This window comes from Macaca nemestrina, chromosome 8 (assembly GCF_043159975.1).
Source record: "Macaca nemestrina isolate mMacNem1 chromosome 8, mMacNem.hap1, whole genome shotgun sequence".
In the NCBI taxonomy this organism is placed as follows: domain Eukaryota; kingdom Metazoa; phylum Chordata; class Mammalia; order Primates; family Cercopithecidae; genus Macaca; species Macaca nemestrina.
The window spans coordinates 48,474,188-48,500,955 of NC_092132.1; the positions used below are offsets into that span (position 1 = coordinate 48,474,188).

The 26,768-nt window shown below is 39.7% G+C and overlaps 1 protein-coding gene and 1 long non-coding RNA gene across 4 annotated transcripts in view; one reads left to right on the forward strand and one right to left on the reverse strand.

The window, feature by feature from the left end:
- The window catches only part of LOC105476099 (carboxypeptidase Q), a 494,234-nt gene that overhangs the window by 215,218 nt on the left and 252,248 nt on the right, over positions 1-26,768 (reverse strand). The window lies entirely within an intron of this gene.
- Positions 16,267-19,682, forward strand: LOC139355802 (uncharacterized). Its single transcript, XR_011606862.1, has 3 exons — positions 16,267-16,399; positions 16,566-16,920; positions 19,489-19,682. It is a non-coding gene; the product is annotated as an uncharacterized lncRNA (long non-coding RNA).

Genomic DNA, 26,768 nt, shown 5'->3' on the forward strand with positions numbered 1-26,768 from the left:
CTAATGTAGATGACGGGTTGATGGGTGCAACGAACCACCATGGCATGTGTATACCTATGTAACAAACCTGGATGTTCTGCACATGTACCCCAGAACTTAAAGTACAAAAGAAGAAGAAGGAGAAGGAGAAGGAGAAGGAGGAGAGGAAGAAGAAGAAGAAGAAGAAGAAGAAGAAGAAGAAGAAGAAGAAGAAGAAGAAGAAGAAGAAGAAGAAGAAGAAGAAGACGACGGAGGAGGAGGAGGAGGAGGAGAAGGAGGAGGAGGAGGAGGAGGAGGAGGAAGAAGAAGAAGAAGAAGAAGAAGAAGAAGAAGAAGAAGAAGAAGAAGAAGAAGAAGAAGAAGAAGAAGAGGAGGAGGAGGAGGAGGAGGAGGAGGAGAAGGAGGAGGAGGAGGAAGAAGAAGAAGAAGAAGAAGAAGAAGAAGAAGAAGAAGAAGAAGAAGAAGAAGAAGAACAAGAAGAACAAGAAGAAGAAGAAGAAGAACAAGAAGAAGAAGAAGAACAAGAAGAAGAAGAAGAAGAAGAAGAAGAAGAACAAGAAGAAGAAGAAGAAGAAGAAGAAGAAGAAGAAGAAGAAGAAGAAGAACAAGAAGAAGAACAAGAAGGAGAAAGGAGGATTGGCTTGCAAATCCTCCTAGGAATCTGTACATTGCTTTTCAAAGAGGTAGCCCAGTGTCTAATACATAGGAGGCATTATATAAACATTTATTGAACAAACAGATTGTTTGGACATTTAAAACACTTGTTAGAAAGATTCCCTCACTCCCAGCCCCATCCCAAAGTGATAGAGACAGAAAGAATAGCTTGAAGCTACAAAGAGACAGACTTATATCTGGACTGGTCAGAGCTGCCCAAACATGGGCAAGGCTGCAATGGGAATAAGTTCCATGTCAGTGTTAAGTATTTGAACTGGACAACCAGAAGGCTGTCAGAGGTATCTGGGAGTTGGAAGGGTGGTTAGGCTAGTTGACCTTCAGAGTAACTTAAGCCAGAATACTAGGCCAATTACAACTGTCTTGAAGAGGTGGCTATTTAATATCGAGGTTTCCTAGGTTTTCAAAGAAGACAGCAATCACATCCAGGTATAGTGGTGTTCTCAACCTTGGCTGCACATCGTAATCACTTGAACTTTTAAAAATGCAGAGGCCAGCCAGGCGCGGTGGCTCACGCCTCTAATACCAGCACTTTGGGAGGCCGAGGTGGGCAGATCACGAAGTCAGGAGATCGAGACCATCCTGGCTAACATGGTGAAACCCCGTCTCTACTAAAATACAAAAAGTTAGTTGTGCGTGGTGGTGCACACCTGTAGTCCCAGCTACTCAGGAGGCTGAAGCAGGGGAATCATTTGAACCCGAGAGGCGGAGGTTGCAGTGAGCTGAGATCGTGCTACTGCACTCCAGTCAGGTGACAGAGCAAGACTCCATCAAAAAAAAAAAAAAAAATTGCAGAGGCCTTGCCAGGCACAGTGGTTCATGCCTGAAATCCTAGCACTTTGGGAAGCCAAGGCGGGCAGATGACTTGAGGTCAGGAGTTTGAAACCAGCCTGGCTAAACTGGCAAAACCCTGTTTCTACTAAAAATACAAGTATTAGCTGGGTGTGGTGGCAGGCACCTGTAATCCCAGCTACTCAGGAGGCTGAGACAGGAGAATTGCTTGAGCCCAGGAGGTTGCAGTGAGCCGAGATCACACCACTGCACTCCAGCCTGAGGGATGGAGTGAGATTGTGTCTCAAAAAAAAAAAAAAAAAAAAAAAAAAGGCAGAGGCCTGAATTCCACACCCAAAGGCTCTGGTTTAAATCATCTAGGGTTCTAGGGTGTAGCCTAGTCAAAAGGATTTTTTTACAGCTCCCCAACTGCAGCCAAGTATATGAAGCACTGAACTGGAAGAAACTGAAGCAGCTTCATTAAAGAAGGAGAAATTATGCCAAGGCCTTAAATGACAGATTTGGATAAATGGAGAGAAAAGAGAGGCATCATTGTCATAACCTGATATGTGTTTGATAAACACATAGAAAGCATCTACATATGAACCTCAAAAGAAGGATACTTTACTAAATTTTATTACAACTTAAGAGCATTTGTTCTTGGGTATAAATCCCAAGTGGATTTCTTTCACTCATTCAATAAATATTTCCCAGATATTAGTCACTCACAGTTACTTTTGGCCCCAGCCCAGTGATATGTACAGCAGAAGGGGTTACACAAAAGGGTAGATTGCTTGTTAAAACAAAACAGAACAAAAAATTAAAAAGTCAATTAAATTATAAATCAATTAAATTATAAAGGGTTAGTGAAAATATTTTTAACGGATCCAAATGTCAAAGACATTTAAACTTTGACACTTGAAAGTATTAATATCCACAGAAGTTGATTTTTCAATTAATTTAATGGTAGCCGGTAAATTAAGCCCACCAAGCCAAGTACTCAACAATCAGTTACAGTATCTAGCCTGGTTTAAATCCATCTCCTTTTCTCTGAAAGATGGGTGAATCAAATATTTCTCTCCCAACTTTCCAGGTATAGTGTCTGCTTTCGAAAACACCACAATTAGGGAGTGAATGGGTGATAAAGCAAATTGCATTAGCCATTAGAAGAGTTATGCTGCATGGATGTAATCATTCTTGGTAAAAAAAAAAAAAAAAAAAATCAATGCGCAAGAGTTGCAAAATATTCTTTTCAAATGATAGATAATAAATCAAATGGGCATGATTAATTTCAGCACAGTGAAATTTGCAGTGGCGCTTTGGGTTACAATATTTTCTTGTCTGCATAAATCTGCTGAAAAGAGGTTGTAGAGAAAGAGAAGCTATATATATATTCAGGAAATGAGTAAGTCCAATTCTAAACACAGTGCTGTGTTTCTGCACATTAAATAGAGTAAATGTCCACCCTGGTACTCTTTACCAGAAAATGAAAAACTCTGACATACTTCCATTTAAGATATTTGGGGGTGGTCACACAGAGGTTGAAGCAGATGCTATGGAATCACTACCACCGCCCCCACCCCCATCCCCAACCAAAAACTCTGCGTCCACCATTGAGTTCACCTGCAGCCTAGGTGAACAGAAACTATGCATGCCCTCGCCTTCCACTTTTCTGCCTGAAGGCTCTCTCCAGTACTAAGGCTTGCAAAGCCGACTGGGAGGGCATCCTGAAAATGCCAAAGATTTAATGCCCCCAAGATAACTCTTAGTCAGTGAGGACTGAAGTAAATGATGCCTCAGCTTTCCCATCCTTCAGTGGGACAATTCTGAGGCATGTTCTACAAAGTTTCTCAAAAAACCCTCAGCAGGACTAAAGCCAGTTACCTATAAGCAGTTTCCCACATCTTAACGCACCTTTCATTATTTTATTGTTTTTTTCCCCCTTTCCCCTCCTTCTTTACCTCACTCTTGCTTCCTGGAATCACCTATCAAATAAACCACTTGCTCCCAATTCCTTATTATAGGGTCTGCTTTGAATAACCAAACTGAAACAGAGCATCCTATCTCTCATTATCATCCTAGCTTGGCCAGGGAAATGGTGCTTTGAGAATATGCTTCACATGCATGTAATTGGGGCTCAATAATAGTTGATTGGATGAATAGATAGGTGGACTGATGGATGACTAGATGGACAAAGAAGAGGGTGTTATTGGGGACAATGGATAAAATAAGAGGAGAATTGAGACTGGAGCCATGGGAAAAAATGACATTTCAGAGGGAAAAAAGATAAAAAGAAGTCAAAGAAGGTGACTAAATTATTCCCAATGGATGGGTTCTAGAATCTGGTTAAAGGCTTCTGGTGAAAGATATGCCAGTGTAGGAATGGAAAGGAGGCATTTCATCAGCTAATGGGGGTTGAACACATTTTTAAAAGGCACTGTCTTTGAATACCCAGACTATATGTTTAACTATCTATCCACTGACAATTCAATGTCATATTTTATACTGTTTCTTTATACTCCTTTTCTACATCCAGTGGCAAGAGATCATAGAGGTATAGTCAAATGGTTTGTAGCCTACTATCTTCTACTGACTCCTGACTCAAGGGAAGATGAGGCTTTTCTGGCAGAGGCAGCTCCTACAACTCTTCTATGCCTGCAGGAAATTAATTCCCAATGGAACATACGGAATTGGACTGAGGGGATGGGTCAATGTTGAGGAGTCGTCTCCATTGCACAGTCCTCCTATTACTTTTATTTTAAAAGTCAGCTGATCTTATGGGCTATGCCACCCAATCAAGCCCCAGAGGACTATTCTGACACAGCTGTGGACACAGGAAGCCCACTGCACACCACCGTGGTCAAATCAAAACCAATCATGTATGTACTCATATTAAAGAAACTGGCTCATCAAGTACATTATAACCTGTGTATGTATTCACTTGAGCGGAGTTTCTGCATTGGAAATGGAGGTAACTAGAAGGAATTTGGTTAAAATTGCTACAGATACATAGCATCATTCCATTCTATTGGAAAAGGGTACAATATTGAAATGCTTTTAGGTTGTGGGAGACATTGGTTTGAAAACTGTAATATATATTTACTTCTTTTAAACAAAACAAAACTTATTATATGGGGTTGTGAAGAGCAGGAAAATGATGAATGGTCCCTGCCTCACGTTTTGGCCACCAGTCAGTCAAATAGTTTTCAATCATGTTTGGCAGCTCAGGCTGAGTACATGGAATTCACAGCAGTCTGTCCTCTTCCAAAAGAGAGAAACAAATTAGGGGGTTAATCCTTGCTGTCTGATGAACTCCCACTGTCTGAATCACATGCTGCTGAACAAACAGCTTTATAGGCTCTGTTTGCAAAAAGCGTTTATCATCCAAATATTTTTTTTCTTTTTTCCAAACCCTCTACTTATGTCATCTTGCAAAACAGACAGTTGGGAAAGTATGAGGGGTTGAGCATGGTTGGGAGGAATGGGTTGTCATAGTTACTGTTTATAAATATGGGTCTGAACCAATTCCAATGCTGGTCATACTTTGGAAACATCTTTTTAATTAGACGGTCAGTAACTTAAAGCTGCATACTCTTTATTGTCACACAAGAACAACACAGGTCTCTGGAATTAAATAATTTAATCCAATTTAAAGGATAATTTAAAAAATTATTGCTACTCTTGGGGGGAAATGGAACATTCTCCATATCTTAAAGTAACATTTTTGGTGAAATAATGCAATACACATGAACTTATTTAAATTATAATCTAAAAATAATAGAGCAGACATCCAAAATCAAAGTTATTACTAAAATGTCCCCCCACCTCATCTATTCACTTTCTCCTCCACATAGTCACAGTTATAACTTTAATTATGAATAAGAGAGTGCAGTAAGATTATATAAAACCAGTAATATTAGGTTGTTTACTATATTATTTTGGGACACACATCTTAGAATTTCTATAAATGTTTTTCACAGAAGGAAGAAGAACACTGAAAGCTTAATTAGGGAATGTGGGAAAGGTGTACTGTATTTTCATTCAGCAAACAAGCTGCAATATAGTATCATGGGAAGACCTCCCTGGCTCATGAAGCAGCAGTTTTCTGTGCAGCCGCATCTCTTCCTGCTGAACACATTAACTCCTGCCTCAAAAACATGACATCCAAATACAGGGCTCAAAACAGGTGCTCAGTATATATTTGTGGAATGAATGAACACCTAAAAGGTGATCTAACCACATGGAGTGGCATAAAAACAGAAAAAAAAAAGAGGTATATCAACATTCCATTTTTCACTTTCAGTGGAACAATGACAGAAAATTGAAAGGCATTAGGTTCTGGAAGCTGAGCAATAAATAAAAATGCTCTCTTTTCAGATTGGCAAATTTGTTGTTTTCTTCAGCTCAGTATTAGGCAGCAATCCACAGTCACCAGTGGTAACCTGTCAGTTGCACAAATGGATGAGTTGCAGTAGAAAAGAACAGGTGCATGTTCTACACTCACAGTAAAGGGAGAGAGAAATGAGAAACATAAAAAGAAAGGGGGATTGAAATCAAGTAGCCTGGGTTCAATTTCCACTTGCCCCCTGATCAGCTATGTGTTTGTATAGACTCTCGGAGCCTCAATGGCTTCATCTGTAAAATGGGAGTTAATAATAACACTTACTTTATAGGATTGGGTGAAGTTCAAATGGCGTGTGTGATAAGTGCTTTGTAAGCCATACAGAATAAAATAAATCAGAAATTCCAGTCTAACTTTTGCTCCTCAATGCCAACTGCATTAGTTTGCTTAGCTGCTGTAACAAAATCCCACAGACAGGCTGGCTTAAACAACAGAAATATATTTCTCACAGTTTGGAGGCTTCAAGTTGAAGATTAAAGCGTTGGCAGGGTTGGTTTCTTCTGAGGTCTCTCTCTGTGGCTTGCAGATGGCCGCCTGTTCTCTGTCTTTCCACAAGGTGGTCTCTCTCTGCATGCCCCTAGTGTCCCTTTGTGTGTCCAAATTTCTTCTTCTGATAAGTCACACTGAAGCAGACCCCACCCTAATAGCTTAATGGCCTAATTTTAATCTTTTCAAGATGAAATATCTCTAAATATGATCACCTTCTGAGGTACTAGGGGTTAGGGTATGTGTGAATTTGGGGGGAACAGAATTCAGCCCACACCACCAATTAAGTACTAGCTTTAATATAAAAACGTGGTGGGTGGGATATTGAAACAATGCTGAAGGCTGATCGGCTGACTAATTAGCAGAATGGCAGAATTAAATTATAGCATTTGGAAAGAACAATATATTATAATTGTTAAGAAAACAAGTCCATTACCAAATAACACATTTATTTCTACCAATGGCCTCACAACATTAACAGCTAAATGGAGTAGCTAATGGAGTTTAGATCATAAGAAATGATTCGTATAGCTACTCTTCCTTGGTGCTAGAACACAATCTTTCAATTTAATAGGGCTCAGTGAAGAAAGTACCACTGCTTCCTTAGATTGCTGAATTTTCTATGCCCAGTTCCCAACCCCTCCATCCCCCAATTTTTGCACTAAACTTTTTCAAGTTATTTCAGACAATCATCAAATATTAGCTCAGCATTATATTAACTGTCATGATATATAATAACAAATGAAGGTAACATTTATTGAAAGCTTACCACATACCAGGCATTATGCTGTATTACATACATTATATTGTTTAATCTTCATACAGACCAATAATGTTTGTATTGTTATTATCCCAATTTTAACGTAGATGGATTGAGGCTGAAAGAAGTTAATGACTTATCGATTTGGTAAGTGAAGGAGCTAAAGTTCAAACTCAGATCTGTATAACTCCAGAGTACATATTCTTGTTTGTTACCTTTTTATCTTAACCCTAATTGGACTTCTAAGTTAAATTTCACTGCTAAAGTGATTACTTCTAAAGATTAGGCCACACCAAAGTCACAGCAAATCTGCATGGAAATAAAATTTTAAATATGAAAGATGTCTCTATCTAATTAGAAAAATCAAGTTGTTTGGGGAACCTCCCAAATTGAAGTATCCTCAATTTCCTCCAATCTTTTCTAGGTCACACAAGAACACTTTTAGGGGCCGCATAGCTATGGGACATAAAACCGGGTTAATACTTTAAAATGTGAAATTCTAGTTTCAGTCCAACATTGACACTTAACTTCTCAGCTGGTACTTGAGCAACATAATATATCTCAGAGGTTTTAGTTTACAATTAGTAAACTAAATTAGTAGTAAATTCTTAGATTTCAGTAAGCACATACTGAGGACATATAGTAGAGTCAGCCAGCACAGAGTTCACAGTACACATGCGTTAGTGAGTTAGATATGATCCCTGCCCTAGATGGGTTTATTGTTTAGTGAGGAAAATGACAAGAGTGTGGCCTGTGCCACAGATTGAATGCTGTGGATGCCAAGGACAAAGAAACTTACTTTGGAAGATTCAGGAGTACCTTCTCCAAAGAGGTAACATGAGCTGAGTTTAGTGTGGTCATAGAAGTGTAGACTAGGTATGGGACTTCAGGTTTAAGTTGGCACACCCTTTTCTCTCCACAGTCACCTCTCACAACAACCAACAGCACAAAAAACATGAAAGACATCTGTAACACTGAACCACACAAAGTGAAGATGTCAAGCAGATATAGGAATTCTTACTGACAGCACAGTAAAGCCAGAGTAACTTATGTACCCATGGGGTAATCTTAGGGTATACCTAAGAGAAACAAATGCATTACTGCAAAGAACCTAAGGAAGGTGCAGGAATTAGAGGTACCAGGTACCACTAAAGCAGAGTAAGTCATAGGGTTGAAAGCAGAAAGTTTTTTAGAAAGCATGTATGAAAACCTTATATACCCTTAGGTCTCTAAGTCCTTCATGTCCAAAGAGGCAACTGCAACCCACATCCTTCCAATGTCAGGAGATAGTATAAGTCTCACAGTAAGTGACTCAGAAAGGCTTGGGACTTAGTGACCTGGGCACAGTGGAAGGTGAGATGAGGTGAGACACCAATCTAAGAACAAGGAGGTGAAGTGAAAGCCTACATAGAAGACAATGAGAGCCGCCCCCGCAGACCCCCCAGTCTCCTTCCCCATTCAGTTTCCAGACACCAGCAGCCCAATTCCTAGCTATGCATAAATACAGCCCATGAAGTAGCCTGAGTAAACAGAGGGTCCTGGGAAGTAAGAATCAGGAGCAAGAAGAAACTGGATACCATCTGGTAAATTTGATCATGTGGGGAAAAGTCTTATAGGGTGAGAAATGGGTACAAATAAAGAGTCAATTATTGGTCCCAGGATTTAAAAAAATAAATAGGAAAGCAATGTAAACACTAAATGTCGATTTAACAAAAAATGTGAATAACTATGTTGCAAAGAAATGGATCAGGGAAAGGAGGTGCAATAAAGCTAAATCCGTATCCACAATAATAGGAAATCATTGTATAATGTTTAAAATTGATATCTCAAGCTGTAAAGTACATTATTTAGATTTTAGACAAATTGACATGAACAGCTACCAGAGTTGAAAGTGTTATTCTTGGGGAACAGGTAAGGGTGGAGAAGGAGTGAGAGAAACGGGCTGCTAGTTTTTATTATAAGCCTGTCAGCACGAATTGTCATCTTTAGCTATGCATTATCCCCTGGATAAATTTAAAACATAATTTTAAAGAGAATAGTATGAAACAATGTCACTGCAGGGGGTTGGAATAAGGTGCACTAAGAGTATACTCTATAAGGCTAAAGGTAACAGTAACTGCACTGTAAGCACTGTACTCTAGTTGATAAAGCTGTTCTCCACAGGAGTATGAGTTAACAATTCTGAAACAATACATCTATGCTGGAACTGGACAATGAATGGTGGGTGAAGGGAACCAGGTTTTTCACTGTTGGGATCTGAGCTTACAGAAAAGCAAGAGGACAAAGTTAGAATGTATTGAAAGATTAGAGTTGGAGATATCAGTATGCATTCATGTTTATCTTAATAGGTACAAATGATTACACAGAGAAATATTTATAGATATGTGTATACAGATAGGTTAGTATACACGCATACATCTTCTTGCTCTTTCAGCTGAGAAGACCTAGAAGCAATGACACTCTAGACGTAATGAGCATAACTAACACCAGGTCTGTATTTTTAATGCCACTTTCCACTAAAAAGAACCAGGGTTCCTTGGAGAAATGGCTGATTCTAGCACCGGAGCAGGAAGTATGAGAGATAAGCTGAGAGCATTTTGTATTGCCAGAAAGTAGGAAGGGTTAAAAAAAGACCAAAAATCAGAAAACCCCACAACAATGGGAGTATGCCAAAGGGACACAAGAGCCACTGAAAGAGCTCCCAATGGCCAAGGCTATAACAACATGAGCAACATAATAAATAAACTAGTACTAGATTATAACCAGTACTTATAGAATAAGTATTCATGCATCCACAGTAATACAAATAAGCTATGAAAGAAAGAAGGAAAATAGATAAATCTCCTGTGTAGAAGAATTACGAATAATATGTATACAAACTACACACTTAAGAAGGTGGAGTATAACACCATCTTGTTTTTTAAAATCCTGGAATTAATAACTGCCTCTTTCTTTGTACCTGTCTGTCTCTCACCTTACAACTCTTTAGTGTGGGCTACGCATAGTGTAGTGATTTCCTTCCAAAGAGTGCAATGTGTAAAAGGAGAAAAGAAAGAAAGAGAACCCTGATCAACACTACCTCAGCCAGGTGATCAAAGTTACCATCAACAGCAATAAGCATTTTGATAGTTTGCACCCTTGATGTGATGATGAGAATGGCAATTTACTTCTGTGGTCTTCCTCTCTAAAACACGTCACCCCAGTCTAAACTTTTGAAAAACATCAGATAAATCTCAATTGGAAGCATGGTACAAAATATCTGACCATGCTCTTCCAAATTGTAAAGGCTATCAAAAACAAGAAAAGTCTGAGAAGCTATCCCACCAAAAGGGGTCTACAGGATGTGACTTCAAATGTAGTGTGGTACTCTGGATAAGATCCTGGAACAGGAAAAGGACATTAGGGAAAAACAGAGGAATCTAAATAAGCTATGGACTTCAGTTAAAAATATTCAATATTTGTTCATTAATTGTGACAAATCTACCATACTGAGGTAAAATGTTAATAGTGGGAGAACTGGGTGTGGGCTATATGGAAACTCTGTACTATTTAAATTCAGTAAATTTAAAACTATTCTAAAGTTTTTTAAAAATCATTTTTAAAAGATAATGATCATGAATTTCTAGTTATTTCCTGCTCGAACCCATTTTAAACTCACATGTTTCTAAAACTCTGGGAAGAAATAAAGTTGTACAATAAAGAATATTATTTGGTTTAATTCATATCTATGATCCCATTGAAAACTGGAACTTTCTGAATCTTATGCAATAACCTTCACTATTCTTTCAAAACGCTTCAGATCATCATGACACATAAATAGGAACTGGAAGATGGAGGCTGTATTAGGATGCTTTGTCAGCAAACACCAACCAATCTGGGCCAATAGGGACAAAATTAAAAGATGTATTGGCAAGATATGAGTCAACTCGCATACTCTAAAGTGAAGCTGCTTAAGCGCACCTCATAAAGGAAGGAAAGTAGGCAAGTCAAAGGCAAGCAGTAGGATATCCTGCCTTCTCTTCAGAAAACTCTCCTAAGAGGAATCAGATCTCTCTTTTATCCATTCTTACAGGGATTCTACCCAAAGCTCAAATTCTAGGAGCAGAGATAGTCTGGATAGCCTCAACTGAATCATGTGATCACCTCCAGGCAGAAAAGAGAAGAAAATCTTAATTGGGATGCCACTTGGCCTATATGCAAAGTGGGAGAGTAGGTTCTCTTGAGTAATTAAGGTACTATTTCCAGAAAAAGAGAAGGCAGATTCTGGGGGTGCTGAAACATCAGCTGCCTAAGTTCCTTTAAGGAACTTTCAATCCAAAGGGAAGGTTGAGGCAAGCAGTGCATTCAGAGCCGAGCATCCTGAAATAGAGGACAGAGGAGGTGAATTACAAAGTAGGGATGTGTGACCCTCAAGAGAGGAATCCTAAGATCTGTCCTCAATACTGGGAGGACTGTGATGGAGGACACAGTCAGACACCTGTGAGGTCTTCTGGAAAAGGAGCATTCAATGAGAAATACGTATGGAAAAACCCAAATGACTTAAAATTCATCAATAAAGAGATGTAGCTCATTTGGTCTACATGGATGGGTAGTATGTTTTCTCTTATTTCCTTTTATGCAAATATTATTTTCAGAGTGAATTTTTTTTAGAATATGTACAAATCCATGAATGAAAATGAAAAATTATGTTCAGTCTTAGGCATGTCTCCAGTGATCAACTGTAGTTATTTTGGTGTTCAGCAATTTCAGCTGTAGGCTTCTAGTTACAGAATGTGTACACTCCTGGAATAGGAAGTTACAGATGCTTCAGGAGCTTTGAACACAGGAGAGGCACCGAAAAAAATCTTCCCAAAGCCCCAACTCTTAAAAACATTGGCCCCCCAAGTAGCAGGACAGGAAGGGTAGTTGTAGGCATCAGTTATCACTGGGCAAGTCAGTGTCAAGGACTGCTCAACAGTTCTCTGGCTCTTTGGTTCTTTTCTTAAACAAAAAGCTTTCCAGTCATGTGAGGCAGGTAAAACGGATAACCCTGGAAACTGACATCCTGTGTCACAATCCATCTTTTATGATAACTTAGAAGATTTCCCTCTGATTATTCCATCAGTGATTTCAACGCCAAAAAGCCAGCAGCAGTAAGTAATTTTTCCCATTTTTGACTGTACAATGGACCATAATTGGCAGAAATGTATCCCACAAGTCAGTCTCTAACCTACAATTTCAGCTTACATCAACAAATTTTTGCAAACTGCCAAGTGTTATTCCATTTGAGCAGTCGCCTTGTTCCTGGCATCTGAGTATGCCACTTCCTGTTCGGTGTGCTGGAGGTGGGGACGATTATGGCGAGTTGGAGTCAGCAGACTGGGTTTGAAATTAGTCTAGTGGAATTCTGACCAAAGTCCCTTACTATAATTTTAAAATAAATCGTCCCAAAATGACAAAGTAGGACCAAGGGTGTATTCCCCTCACTGGAAACTGAGACATTTAATGGAAAAAGAATGCCAAAACTGCAGGGAAAATTACTACTACACACAAAAAAATTTGTATTTCAGATTTGTGGACACAAGTCCATTATATTTCCTAAACCTGTTCAAGGGATAGATAAAATGCCAGCCAACCTCACAGTGTTTATTATATCTATTAATTTTCTACCATCAATACTTGCTGAAAGTACCACAAAAGGATTCCTGGAGCTCGGTAAAGGGCCCTGTTCTTTTCCTTTCACAATCTTACTTCCATTGCTAAAAACTGCTCTGTGATGGAGGCATTCAAGGAAGGAATCAAAACTGTTTTTTTCTCATATTTAGGTTGTAGTAACCACCCTTGCCATTTTATAGCTATAAAGTCCTTGGGTTGCTGTCTCCTTTTACAAAACAAATCAAAGCAAAACACAAACAAAAAATTCATACCCAAAGAGAGGTGAAGTTGTCTGATGACATATTGAAAGTACTCAATAAATGTTTTTCCGAATAATTTTAAAATGACAGTATCTCCACCACTAATATAATTTTGTCTACTGAAAAATGACAAAATTTGTTTTGTCTACATATCTCAACTTACCACCACAATCCTCCAACACACACAGCAAAATTAAGTAGAGAAGCTTGAACACAATGAAGAGAACAGGAATTACTTTCTTTAAAAGCCATTTATAATCACTTTGTAAACCCAAAGTGTGTTTAGGAAATATTATTTTGCAATTTCTTTTCTGTGGTGTTCAAGGTAATTAGTGGGTGTATAAACAGCAAAGCAATGGCTAAGAAATAAATGACCACAATATCTTGTTTTGTGTAACGTTTTCAGCAATAGGCAAGACTTTAGACTGAATAATGATGATAATATAAATAGCTAGACAACCAAAACAGCTTACCATAAATTAACTCTTTGAAAACTTTAGTTGATGAGCAATTTTTCTGAGAGATGGGAAATAGAAAGAATTTATTCTCCATCCTGAAATCATACCTTGGAGCCTTGGCTAGAAGAGGAATTAGAAACTATCATCCAATAAAGCTTGAAAGCTTATAATGGGTGGAGGGCCAAAACACTGAAAAGACAGAGGAGAGTCCAATCCATTTAATTTCCTCCTCCTACACCTAACATGCTTCTTCTCTTTGCAAAGCTCCCTGTCCCTCACTTTCATTTAAGAACTAATTTACCCACAACCTTGAGCCAGGGAAGCACATGGCATTCATAACTTGAGAGCAGATAGCTATTTACTGTGCTGGGAGTACCGCAACGATGATGTGTTTGGATTAGCAAGACTTCAGATGCCAGAGCAAAAAGCAAAGGACCATATGTGTTATAACCAGTTTTTAAAATGCTGCCAGCCCCACCAGCAGTGTGGACAATGGTCCATACGTACGGGACATCTGCAGCTATATACATGGTTGCCTGATTGCTTGCTCAATGCTTTTGCACGTTTAGTAGAATTAAAGGATTTAATACAGATTCCTCTTCTTATCAGAGAGTCATGGGGCCTTTCCCCCTAGAATATTATGTTTGAAGCTGCTCCTTTCTAAGAGAAGAAGGGGTATGAGGATGTTGGTTGACAGGTGCTCGTGTATGTGTGTGGTGGGAGGAGAAGAGCAGGAGAAAGAGGATAACACAGTTGGTCCTGGCCTCTCCAGAGTGAGGATGTCATTATCGGAGGAGATGTCGGCATGTGGCATGGCTTCCGCTCAGCAGAACATTTTTCCTCCACTGCGCCTCCTCATGTGTGGCTCCAAACGGCCCCGTTTAGAGATAAAGAGAGGAAGTTTCAGAAGAGAGCATATGGAATCATTCTATGTAGCTGAGGGAGATTTGATCTCTGAGACTATTTAAAGATTCTAAGCCTGCAGCAATATAACCAGGTTATTTCTCTTAATACTCCTTCGAGGTAGGTCAGATTCTACCATTTCCTTCAAAGAACTGGCAAAGGAATTCACATTCCTTTATTTTAGTGTTATTTCTGTAAAACTCTGGAAAAAACCTATATAAGGTCACACATTTGGTTAGCACATGTCTGATTTAATACATTTATGAAAAAAAATAACCTGTTTATATGCCCCTGAGTCCTCAAAATAGCCTTATCTTTAAATGTGCTCTTTAACAAGCATTTTAATCATTATTATTATACTAGAACTTTGAGACTTTTTTCTGACATTAAAAGGCTAGATTAAAACAAACAATATGCTCACAAAGTTGTATTTGGCACATAAAGGATATTTTCACGTTCGCATGCAAGACAATAGAAAGAATGCCTTTCTCACCACCTTGCTTGCAGTGAAAGGATAAAACATGAAAGTAACCTGAAGTGAAAACCTACTAATGATATAAGACTTGACTTCTAAAGTAAGGTATAAAACTTTCAAAATAATATTTCTAATCTCTTTCAATAAAACAAATGCATTTCATGTGTTAAAAGAATCCTGAATGACCGTTGTCCAGCTAAAGCTTCCTAATGAGAGAAAAATATCACAAATGAATCATTCATCTGGTTCTAGGGGGGTGAGAAAGGCAAAACATTGTCCTATAATTAAGCACTTTGCATGCGGTAGCTCATCTGATCCTCACAGCACCAGCTAGTGGGTAGGTACCATTATCGGCACTTTACAGATGGGGAGAGTGAGGCTCTGAGAACTTACATGACATCACACAGTCAAGCTGCACAGCCAGAACTCAACCAAAGGTCTGGCCGATGCTATAGCCTGTGCCCTTACCTTATGAACGATGCTGCTCCTGGGCTGCTGTATAAAACCTGGCTTCAGTAAAATGCCCACAGAAATGGCAGAAATAATAGGGAAATCAGACTAAATCAGGTTACATGGGAAAACCTCAGAACGTCAATATTTACATTCTTTAAATTTGCATGGTTTTCTATACATGGTCAGTAGTAGGGTTTCTGAGATTAAAAGATTTAGTTTTGTTGCCAGGAAGGCCTGATTTTCAGGAAGCTGGCTTATTATAGAGTGGGCCCTGATGGCTCAGGACAGCATGACAGGAGGAGCATGGGCATTATACAAGAGAAACAGGATGTAAGTAAAACTCACTGTGATGTCATTATCACCAGGAATCATTGAATCACCCTGTAAGAGACAGACATAACATATGGCCTAGAAGCTGGGAAAGTGCAAAGGGGACTCCTCATTTGGATGAGGGCATTGGCATGAAAAGGCAAGTGCAAGGCCCAAAGACTCTTTTCACACCTGCCACTGTGCTCTCAGACCCCTGTGTGAGAACGTGCACCAACCTGACCCTTCTTGGACTAAACATAAACTTGGCAGGAACAAATGATCAAATGATCCCTTCATTGATGAGGTGAATTTTTGAGGTAGCAAATGAGTCATTTGCATTTTGGAGCAAGGGTCTCTTGTGGTTGATGTCTTATATGTTTTGTTTTGTTTTGTTTTATAACTACTTTCGGTGCAAACCTGCTGTCTCCCGCTCCATCTTTTTACTTACCCAGGGGAACCTTCTGGTGGGTAAAAAGCACATGGATTGCTAAAATACTGATATAATTCAAGAAAATGGTTTTGGTCTTATAGTATCCACATCATAAAGTGTCCTAACTACAACTATTAAATTATAGATAATAATATTGATTTCTTTTTACTTCATCTTTCAGTCCTCTCCTACATGTACTGGTATAACAGTAAGAGTCCACCTAGTATAGAGTGAAGCCCATACATGGAAAGCCTCAAAAACCTGGGTTCAAGTCCTGACTCAGCCTTCTGTGTGACTTCAACAAGATACTTGACCTTTCAGAATTTCCAACTTAAAATAAGAGGAAGGATTAGATTATAATACTACTTCACCTACTTCATGTTAAATGGGAATATATATTTTAAAAGGTATGCTACAAATTTAAAAAGTATCATACACATGATAATCATTGTGGTTATTTATTGTGCAATAGTACAATGGTGACAAGGATGGAGAAAGGTAGTGAAGGGTCTAGATATGACATAGTAAGCAAAAGCCTTGAAATAGAGTCTTAAAACAGTACTTCTATTTCAGGTCCACCCTGAACTAGATGTATCATCTTGGGCAACGCATTTAACCTCTCTGGACCAATATTTCTTCATCGTCATAAATGTGAATGGAAAGAAGGGGAAAATAAAACCCCACAGGTCGGCCACACAATGGCTAGGATTTACTTGTTCTCCCTCATTTAATCCAAACATGGGCTTCATAAGAAGCATCATGTCTCTGTCATGGATGAAGAGAACTGACACTAAAAACTCAATGAAGAGGACTCGAAGTCCACGGCGGTGACTTCAGATTCAAACCTGTTCTACTGACTCCAAATCCCATGCTCAGCCTGGTCAAGCACCACACAAAGGAAAGAATAGTCACTATGGCTTTGATCAAGGTGATTCATAAGGGTTTCTTTTAACACTAAAATTCCCTGAGTCTGAAATTTGATTAGTTTTTCCACTTAATGAAAAATAAAAGCCTGAGTAATCTGGGTTAAATATGTCTTCAGCTTTTATATTACCTCCCTCTAGAAATGTTCCCATATATTCACAGACAGGCAGGCTGGCTACCAGAGTTTCTTAGATGTCCACGCCCAGCTTTCCTCTGAGGGATGACATGACTCATGTCATTGGGCTATTATAACTCATCTCTTTTCACAAAAACAGAGGCCAATAACAGCAGGACAATCACATCACTGGTTTCCAATACTGTGAGAAAGAGCTGCCCACACATCCCCAGCTCCATGGACAGAAAATAAACACAGCTCTCCCTCTCACTAAAAGGAAATTGCTGAATTGATAGCATGACATTCTCATGGTAAGTATATTGAAGAGAGGGAAAAGAAAACCGCTGAAAAAGTCTCCTCTCTGACCAATACCTGCAACAGAAGAAAAGTATCAGAGGAAGGCTGCCTTGTGTTAAGTAGAAAGCCTCTAACTCCCTTTTATTTCCACCGTTACTGATGTAATTGTGAATTCCTGCTGCATTTATAATTAAGAAAGAAACAGATGGTAATGCTTAGCATGAAGCAATAAGGAGTGGCCATTAAAACAATCTAGAATGCCAGCGGCTGCATATGATATCAGAGGTTTAGTTTACCATAACAAAGTTTTATATCCATGGGAAAAGAGAAGAGAAATTAAGGTCCTTTCTCTCCCCCAAGATCCATTCACATCACAGCTGCCCCTTCATTGAAGGCACATTGCACATCACAGGCAGATTCCAACTTGTTTCATTGCTGGACACAAAACAGGTCATATCTTGGTTTTACTATAAATTGCCATCACAAGTGGCAAAACATGAAATCCAAGATGGAACATTGACCAAGCTATAGAAATACAGTTGGTGAGACTCTAGAGAAACACAAGAATCACAAAAAGCATACTTGGGTGATGGGGCAGGCTGAGGGTAGAGGGAAAAATTCCAGAATCCTGTGGGAACGTGGCTGAAAGCCCAGATCTCTTAGAGAATATAAGGGTCTATTAAATCATGATACAAAAGGAAAATAAAACACCTCTTCCCCAGAATACATATATATATAGTGTGTGTGTGTATGTGTGTGTGTGCGCATGTGCATGTATATAAAACTGAAAAGCTGTATAATTTTTCCAGTAAGGCAAACTTCAATGACAATGCCAACTAGCTATTTAAAAAGTAACCTATCTCCCATTCTCCCACTATACACATGAATGTTTTTGTCTTTGGTAATCAGCTTCCTAAGCAATGTCCCAGTCCTCAAATGTGCCTTCAGATTTTTCTCTGAGGTAATTTCATTTCATTGTAGTTCATGCCACAGTTTCATAGGGATCCAGTTCCCATGGTGGGGAGGTCACTCTCTAAATCCATGAACCTATCCAAGCAGCAGCTCTCACTGTTATCAATCTGCTTTTGTCCTTAACAGTCTCTGTCACATCCCAACCTCCAGTCTACATCACTAATCTCTCTTGCATGATGCATGGCAGGAGAGTGACTTCACCTTTAGAACATCCCAAGGCAGCTAATTATCAGACCTTTCTGTTATGAATAGTACCGCACATCACAGAATAATGAGGAACAAACCTTAAGAATTCTGAAATACATTGTCAATCTTTCCTCTCTCTTATCTCTCTCTCTCTCTCTCTCTCTCACACACACACACACACACACACACACACACACACACACACACACACACACACACGCACGTTGCAGTGGGGGAGAAATCCAATAAAGAGGCAGTATAGAATAGAGTGCAGGGACAGGTGAAGCCTTGGGGACCATTAGTAAAAATGTTAAAAACCTGTGAACTCATTTTCTGCCTGGATGATCCTTAAGAAAATGTTCTCAATGTTCAGAGCCTCTAATTATATGACAATAGTCACACTTGAGATTCATTATGTCACAACTGTCAGAAAGGCAACTAGAAGACTATTCATACTGGCACTTCTGCCAACATTTTCCAATCAACAACACGTTTATTAACAGTAGGATAGGACTCAACAAGTCTTTTCTCATGACCTGTACAGGATACAGGAGGAGAACCCTAAAATTAAGAAAAGGGAATAGTAGCATCCACATTGCCCAGGATAACTCTCCGGTTTACCTGGGATACTAGATATAAGCTCGTAGAGAGGCTAGGAACAGCACATCAAAGGAAACACTGATACTCCACAGCACAGTAGTAGCTCTGGCCAATTAGTGAAGCCATGAAAAGTAGTAATTGGCTCCATTTTCAAAGTTCCGTATACGTTCCTATGGCAGAGACTGCTAGTTAGTCACTAACCCTGTTCTCGCCTTCTTCAACAGCAGTAATAATAGAGTTATGGTTGGATATGGCTATTCTGCTAGGCTACATTCCCCAGCCTCCCTTTCACTTAGGCATCCTGGTGTTTTGAAGCTCACTAGTGGTTTGTGAATGGAAGTTCTATGTGCCACTTCCAGGTCTGAGCTTTATGATGCTCCATGTTCTCTGTCCCTTTTCCAGGTGACAAGCCAGCTTCTGCAAAGTAAATGATGGCAGTGTCCTACGTGATAGCAGGGCAACAAGATAGAAGGAACCTCTCACCGAATGACCATGCAGAGCAATGCTATTCATCAGGCAATGACTACTCATACCAGGATTGCTACATGAGCAGTAAATAAACTTCTTTGTTATTTGAGTCACTAGATTGTTGGTTCTCTGTTACAGCAGCTATACTTTACCCTAATTAGTACATTCTCTAAATAAGAACAAAATATATTACAAATACAAAATATATTATAAATATAATTCACTGGTCAATATTTGTTTTCCTTATCTACTGAGTTCCCTTTATCAATCTGCCTTGATAAATGCTCCTCCTACATTACTTTGGCAGATTCTATTTTCTAATAAGCACTAACTAATAGCTTATTAGAAAATAGACTTCTTAAAAAGCTATTGTTTGACTTCCTAGAAATCTTTCCAAATTCTCCTATGGTCTGAGCATTTGTGTCCTCCCAAAATTCATATGTGATGTGACAGGAGGCAGAGTGTTTGGAAGGTGATTAGGTCATGAGGGCAGAGTCCTCATGAATGGAATTAGTGTCGTTATAAAAGAGGCCCCAGGGAGCTGCCTTGCCCCTTCCACCACATGAGGACACATAGCAAAAAAGCCCCATCCATGAGAAAGTGAGCCTTCATCAGACACTGAGTCAGCTAGCTCCTTGGTCTTGGACTTCCCAGCCACCAAAACTGTGAGAAATAAATTTCTGTTGAATATAAGCTACGTAGTTGGTGGCATTTTATTATAATTTTGTTGTAGCAGCACCAATGGACTAAGACATATTTATACACATACATGCATACATACTTCCTGCTATTTCCATATTCCTGTGCTGTGTGCTGGGTTGAGAGGTGAATTTACAGAAGGCCATGACATAGACTTCTATTCATGTAAATTCCTATTCTAAGTAACTAGCATTACCTCTTTTATCCACAGTTTATTTTAAAATACTTTTCTAAGACCACTGATTTTGGAAAGGGTAAGTATCCTTCTCTGTATCACATGAGGGAACACTAAGGCTGAGAGGAGTTAATATAATTTCCAAGGAACACAGGATGTATTCTGGAACAAAGTTCCCTGTCTTTCCACCAGTTGTCTAGGACAGCATTCTCAAAGCATGATTTTTGGACGCTCATGTAAAATGCACAGCCCAGGTGCCCCCTCCATACCCAGTGACTCAGAATTGCCTAGGACTGTGGCAGGACTCTGCATTTTTGACAAATGCTTCAACTGATTCTCATAAAAATTAAGCAGAGTATTATTCTAGACAAGGGAATACCTCAAGTCAGCTCAGTAGCATCTCACTAGCTTCTGATAAAAATTCATTTATAACATTTAGTCTAATCACAACTGCATGCCAACACTCTTTCCCCAGATTTTCAACTTCCTGTCTGCCCAAGTACCCAAACTTATCCAAATTTTACTAACATAACCTGGCTTCTAGGAACTCCAGTAATGTCTCCATACACGTTTACCAAGTCTTATCTTTTTTTTTGGATTTGGTTAAGACAGGGGTAAATTTATTTTCAAAAGGAGTTTCACCATGTGTAAAGGGAAAACAAAGTCAAAGAAACCCCAAAGCACAGAAATTAGTAGGCAACTAAAAGCTTTTCTTAGCTGGGATAAAGCCTTGTTTCTTTTCCTCAATTCAACCCTATTGGGGAAACCCTGACCCAAGGTCCTGCTGTTTGGCTCACGCTGCTCTCAACATCCTGCTTTCTTCACACACCTCTCCCTCTTGTCAGACAGGCACCAGCTGGAATGCTGGAATGTGGGAGACAATCTGATAGTCAGCTTCCTATGGGGTGGTGTTCATTAGCTGTTCTTAAGCCATCCACTTTCCTATCCTATTGGTCACAGCTATTGTGCCTTCATCCGTAACCACATGCTTACGGGTCTGATATGGTGTGGCTCTGTGTCCCCACTCAAATCTCATCTCAAACTGTAATCCCCACATGTTAGAGGAGGGGCCTGGTGGGAGGTGATTGGATCATGGGAGTAGATTTCTCCCTTGTTATTCTCATGATAGTGAATGAGGTCTCACAAGATCTGATGGTTTTTAAGTGTAGCACTTCCCCCACTCACTCTCTCTCTCTGCTGTCGCCATGTAAGACATGCCTTGCTTCCCCTTGGCCTTCCACCATGACTGTGTGTTTCCTGAGGGCTCCCTAGCCATGCAGAACTATGAGTCCATTAAATCTCTTTTCTTTATAAATTACCCAGTCTCGGGTAGTTCTTTATAGCAGTGTGAAAATGAACTAATACAGGGCCACTGTCTACTGAGGACCTCAGAGCACTCTATCATCCAATCAAAGAATATCCATGCTTGCAAATGACACTCTACAGTAATCAGCTCATACAGGGCTGCTGTATTTCACAATTCCATGAGGTGCTGTTCAGATTCTATTCCATGTGAACTGTGTCCAAGGAGTCTGTAGAATGCAGGTGGCACCCCCTGGAGTTGTGTAACTGGCTGTATTACATAAAGTTATCCTAAACTGTGCATCAGAATGCCATAGACAACTTTTGCAATTATGGATTCTGGACCTTTGCTCCTCTCCCCAATCTCCTTTCTCCTCCCTTCACCTGAAGTGTGATTCAGGACTCTGAGATGGGCCCTTTTTAAAAAGCATCTGTGGTGATTCTGATAATCAGTGTGGTTTAAGAATAAATAATCTCTCCCAACTCTCCCATTTTGCAGGTGAATGAACTGAGTCCTCAGAGGACCAGGTGACAGATCAAAGTCACATTCAGATGATAAGTCAGAGCTGCAATAGATCCCAGATCTCACGACTCTTAACAAGGGTTTTTTGCCATTATCATTTAAACAACAACAAAAACCAAAAACAAAACACAACAAAAACATTACTGGGAGGATAAAAAGTAGTATAAGGCATCCCAAAGGCAAATGTCAAATGCTATTTGTATTCTCCATCTGTGGATCACCAGCACTGCGACATCATTCAGTGGCAAACGTGGCCCTATTTATGTCATGAACACAAAACTCGGGTTATACTGAGGAGGAAATGTTGGGAGAGGAGAGCGTTAGAGTCAAAGGAAAGATGTTAAAGAAAAGTTGGCTCCCCTAAAGACACCTATCAAAGAAAGTATCAAGTAGGAAGCCTGCTGGTTGCCTTGAGCTAGGTGACCCTGTGAGGTCACCATGTTCAGGGTTTGGTTCTGCTAGGCAGACTTAGGGAATTGATTTATGCCAACTCAACACATTAAAGGTTTATCAAGGAGCCGGAGGCCTGTTTATCATTTTATAATATGAGGTATTTTGGTCTTGAGAAGTATCAACAGTGTGGTACCTAGGAAAGAGTATTTCCTCCTAGAAGGCAAAGACACTCCAAATACCAGAAGCTGGCTCCACCAGAAGTTGCTTTTGGAGCAAATAAGAACAAAAGGAATAAGATGCTCCCATGCCGTATTTTTTCCTCCATGTGGCTTTCCTCTGCTCTAGATAACTTCCTTTGATAAGGAACTTTGCAGAAGAGAGCAGAATAAATCCATTTTTAGTATGGGCTTCGGAGTTAGGCAGTCCTGGTTTGAAATCTGGTGCTAGCACTCATTAGCTACTTGACAGCCACTTCTCTTCTCTGAGTCTCAATTTTCTACCTCAAAGGAATAAATGAGAAAATATACATAAAGCACTTAGCATGGTCTCAGGCATATATTTAAGTGTTCAGAAAAAAATGACTATTTTTGCTATTAGCAACATGAAGAGGAAGAGGAGACAGGCATAACAGGCAGTAAGTAGATCTGACTTACAATCAGCCTGATCAGGGAGTTCTTCCCTTCTCCTCCTTCTTCATAAATACTCACCTTACAACAACTTCTTATTAAGTACTGGAACTTACACATTAGTCATAATATCAATATCTAACTTGTTCTACACTTACTTTTCAAAGAATCTATGCCCTTTCTTGTCTCTGGACAATGAAGTGCTGTTAAGAACTATGCCTACTACTCTGTTTCCACTTTTTAGTTCAGACCCACTTTCTTAGCTTGGCCTTTAATGCTTTCTTTGAAAGGGGTAAACCCAGGGCACGAGGATTAGAAAGAAGGAAAGTGAGGCAAGAAAAGATGCCAAGCAATGCCAACTGAAGTATTACTATGCTGCCTATCACTTCACACTAAGCCACAAAGTGACACAACAGGTCCTTTGCTGGTGCATCCACTTGACAAGGGAAAGAATGAGCTAGAAGAAAAACTCACGCCTCAGAGAAGTCGACTGGACAGTGCGAGATGAGGGAATTTAGCCACTACCCTCCTGTCCATTGTGCTCCTCTGGTTAAATTTCACCATACAGGGAATTAACTCTCCTTCGTGTCCAGGGTGTAACATCTGGCTTCTTCCAACACATGTGGGGCCACATTGCATGCCCCACATTGCATGGCTTAGTATCTCATCCAAGTTCTGAAGTGGCAAGAAGAGCCAAAAACTCCAAGTGGGAACTTGCTGACCAAGCTACATAGTAGCAGACAAGGGCAAGGGGGCAGTTCCCTGGGTGGTGCAGCGCAAGATGCAATGGGCCCAGATGAAGGGAAGGAGGTCTATAAAATGTGTACCTGTTAGACCCCTTTTCCCCAACACACACATTCTGAACCAGTCCTGGTCTTTCACCAAGGAAATTTATAATACATAAGAACCTCTGCCTCAGAAACAGGTACATGAGAAATAAATAATATTCAGAAGAGCATGAACTTTGGGAAAAGTCTACCAAGGTCTGAAGCCAGGCTCAGCCACTTACTACCTATGCAACATTGGACAACTTATTTGGCCCCTTTGTGCCTCAGTTACTTCATCTGCCAAATAGGTTTGCTAATAATATTGGCACATTCTTCACAATATTTTTGATAATTAAATTATAACTTGTATATATAAAATTATATATAATTTTATATATAGGGCTCTCTGGCTTGGGGCCCCTTCGCTTCCTTTCTTCTCAGTCTCCTAACTAGATTCCTGGTTCTGGGATAAGCCTCCTGAACTGATCCAAGTCTATCCCTTCTTGCCTTAACTGACCCTCATCCTTCCATGCTTTGGATATCTCATCTTATTGATGTGCAGCTCTCAGTAGCTCCTTCCTTTGCCACCAACCTCTCAGTCCTGGTCTGTGCAGTCTTATTAAGCCAAATTCCTGGAGTGACAAATAGGAAATTTTTGACATGTTTTGTTAGACAGTTGGAAATACTACCAGAAAAAATCTCATGCAGGTCTCAGGACTCAGAGCTCTCCCAAAGTAAATAAAAATGTTAATTGGCTGTCTGACTACATTGCTCAGATCTCGTGAAGAAAGCACACAGCAACGCCACTTGGCATCCCAAAGATGAGCTCACTAGGAAAGTGTTGATGAAAAACTATGACTATGAAATAACAGAGATCATGGTGATCAATCATTTCTAGGCTCCCACTTATGTTCCTTGGGATAATTTCCTCAAATAAACTACTCACATGTAAGTCTTTGTTTCACACTCTGCTTTTGAGGTGGAACCTAAGCTAAGAGATCCCCACTGAAAACTTTCTACTGTATGAGATTTACACATTAGATTTGTGGAATCTTACTTAATTTAGAATATTCTTCAAAGCAAAATGTATTATGATTACACAGAAGATTACACCTAGGTATCCATCCACTTCAGAAGCTCTGCCAACATGTCTAAGTCCATAAACAAATTGGAATGGTTTCATAAGAAGACTTGAAGTCATACATTGCAGGCTTGGTTCCTCAGGAGGCAGACTCTGCATCAGAGTTGGCAGGCAGAATGTTTATGCCCTTGGGATGAACACCTGAGAAAGGGAGGGGAAGGACTCAAGAAGGAACAGAAAACAAGTCAAGTTGCAATGCAGCCCAACGACAGACTCAGCTGACCCCATGAGCAGCTTTGAAACTAAAATGTCTTTTCAGAGTTGTCACATATTGGACTGAAATAACTGAGCTTTTATACCCCCATCTGAATCAGTCACTAGATGGGGACCACACCGGCAAAGGGTATGGCCATGGATGAGTGGCTCTCTGCCAGTGAGACAATACCTGCAGGGGATGACACTGGAGCCCTCACTGAGGTGTACTCCCAGAACCTGGGCTAAAGAGTCCTGCCCTCAAGGAATATATCTACCCAAGGAGCCACTGAAAAGATGGAGAAAAAGCTCAGCCCAGGAAAGAGAAAACTGGCAGAGACATGGGCCTATTTCTAAATGTGCAAGGAGCTCTCATGAAGTAGGGATATTGGGATTTGTCCTTCATGGGTAAAACAGGAATAATCTGCCTAAAGGAAGGAAGATGTTATCTCAAAACTGAGACTTTTCAGATAGGGAGCACTATCTAAATGAGTAGTATGTGTCAGTCAGGACCTCGTGAAGGTGTAAAGCAGTCTGAATATAGAACAAACCCAACTATTAAGTTCCTGTCCAACCTTGAGTTTCTGCGATTCCAAGAGTCAGAGTAATGCTCATAGTATAAAAGTGTTACTTATACATCATTTATAAGCAGCACTATGTACCCTTAGGCATAAAAAATAAATATGAAAGTTCCATTTGTTATGGCTACATGAGGAAATAGAGTTGCTAAGCAATAGAAATACTGACTAGTGACTGCAGACATTTCTCAACTTTCAAACAACCAATGTACAAGCAACTATTTATCTAGCAGTCTCTGCCTATATATCCCATCTATATTCTGCAGCAAATGACACGCTCTAAGTTTACCCATGTCTAACACTTGGCAACAAACCAAGATTTCTTCTGTGACCAGAAAACGGCTTTTCCAAGGTAGCTCAAAATCAACATACCTAAAACCAAGCTCATCTTTCCTTTGTCCAAACCCCATCTCAACCCACTCCTTCTGAATTCCTTCATTTTGTTAGTGGGGGCACTGTTAACTCAGACATTCCAAGGCAAAAATGTTGGACTTCATGAGTTTTAGAGTCAGACATGCTTGATTATGAAACTGGCTTTTCCTATTTATTTATTATATTGGCATGAGCAAGTTAACAAAACCTTTCTGAGCCCTATTTTCTCAACTGTAACATTGGAATAATAGCTATTTCACTTGGCTGTTTTACAACAAGAGAGTTCTGTTAGTCAGAAAGGAAAGGTACCAGGAATTTGAAGAAGAGGATCAAAACAACAACAAAAGGACCATCAAAGTCAACATTATCTATTTTTTCCCCCCAAGAATTGGCTCAAAGTCCCTAGATGATAGAAGAAACTGTCTTCCTCCATTATCTTGTGCCCT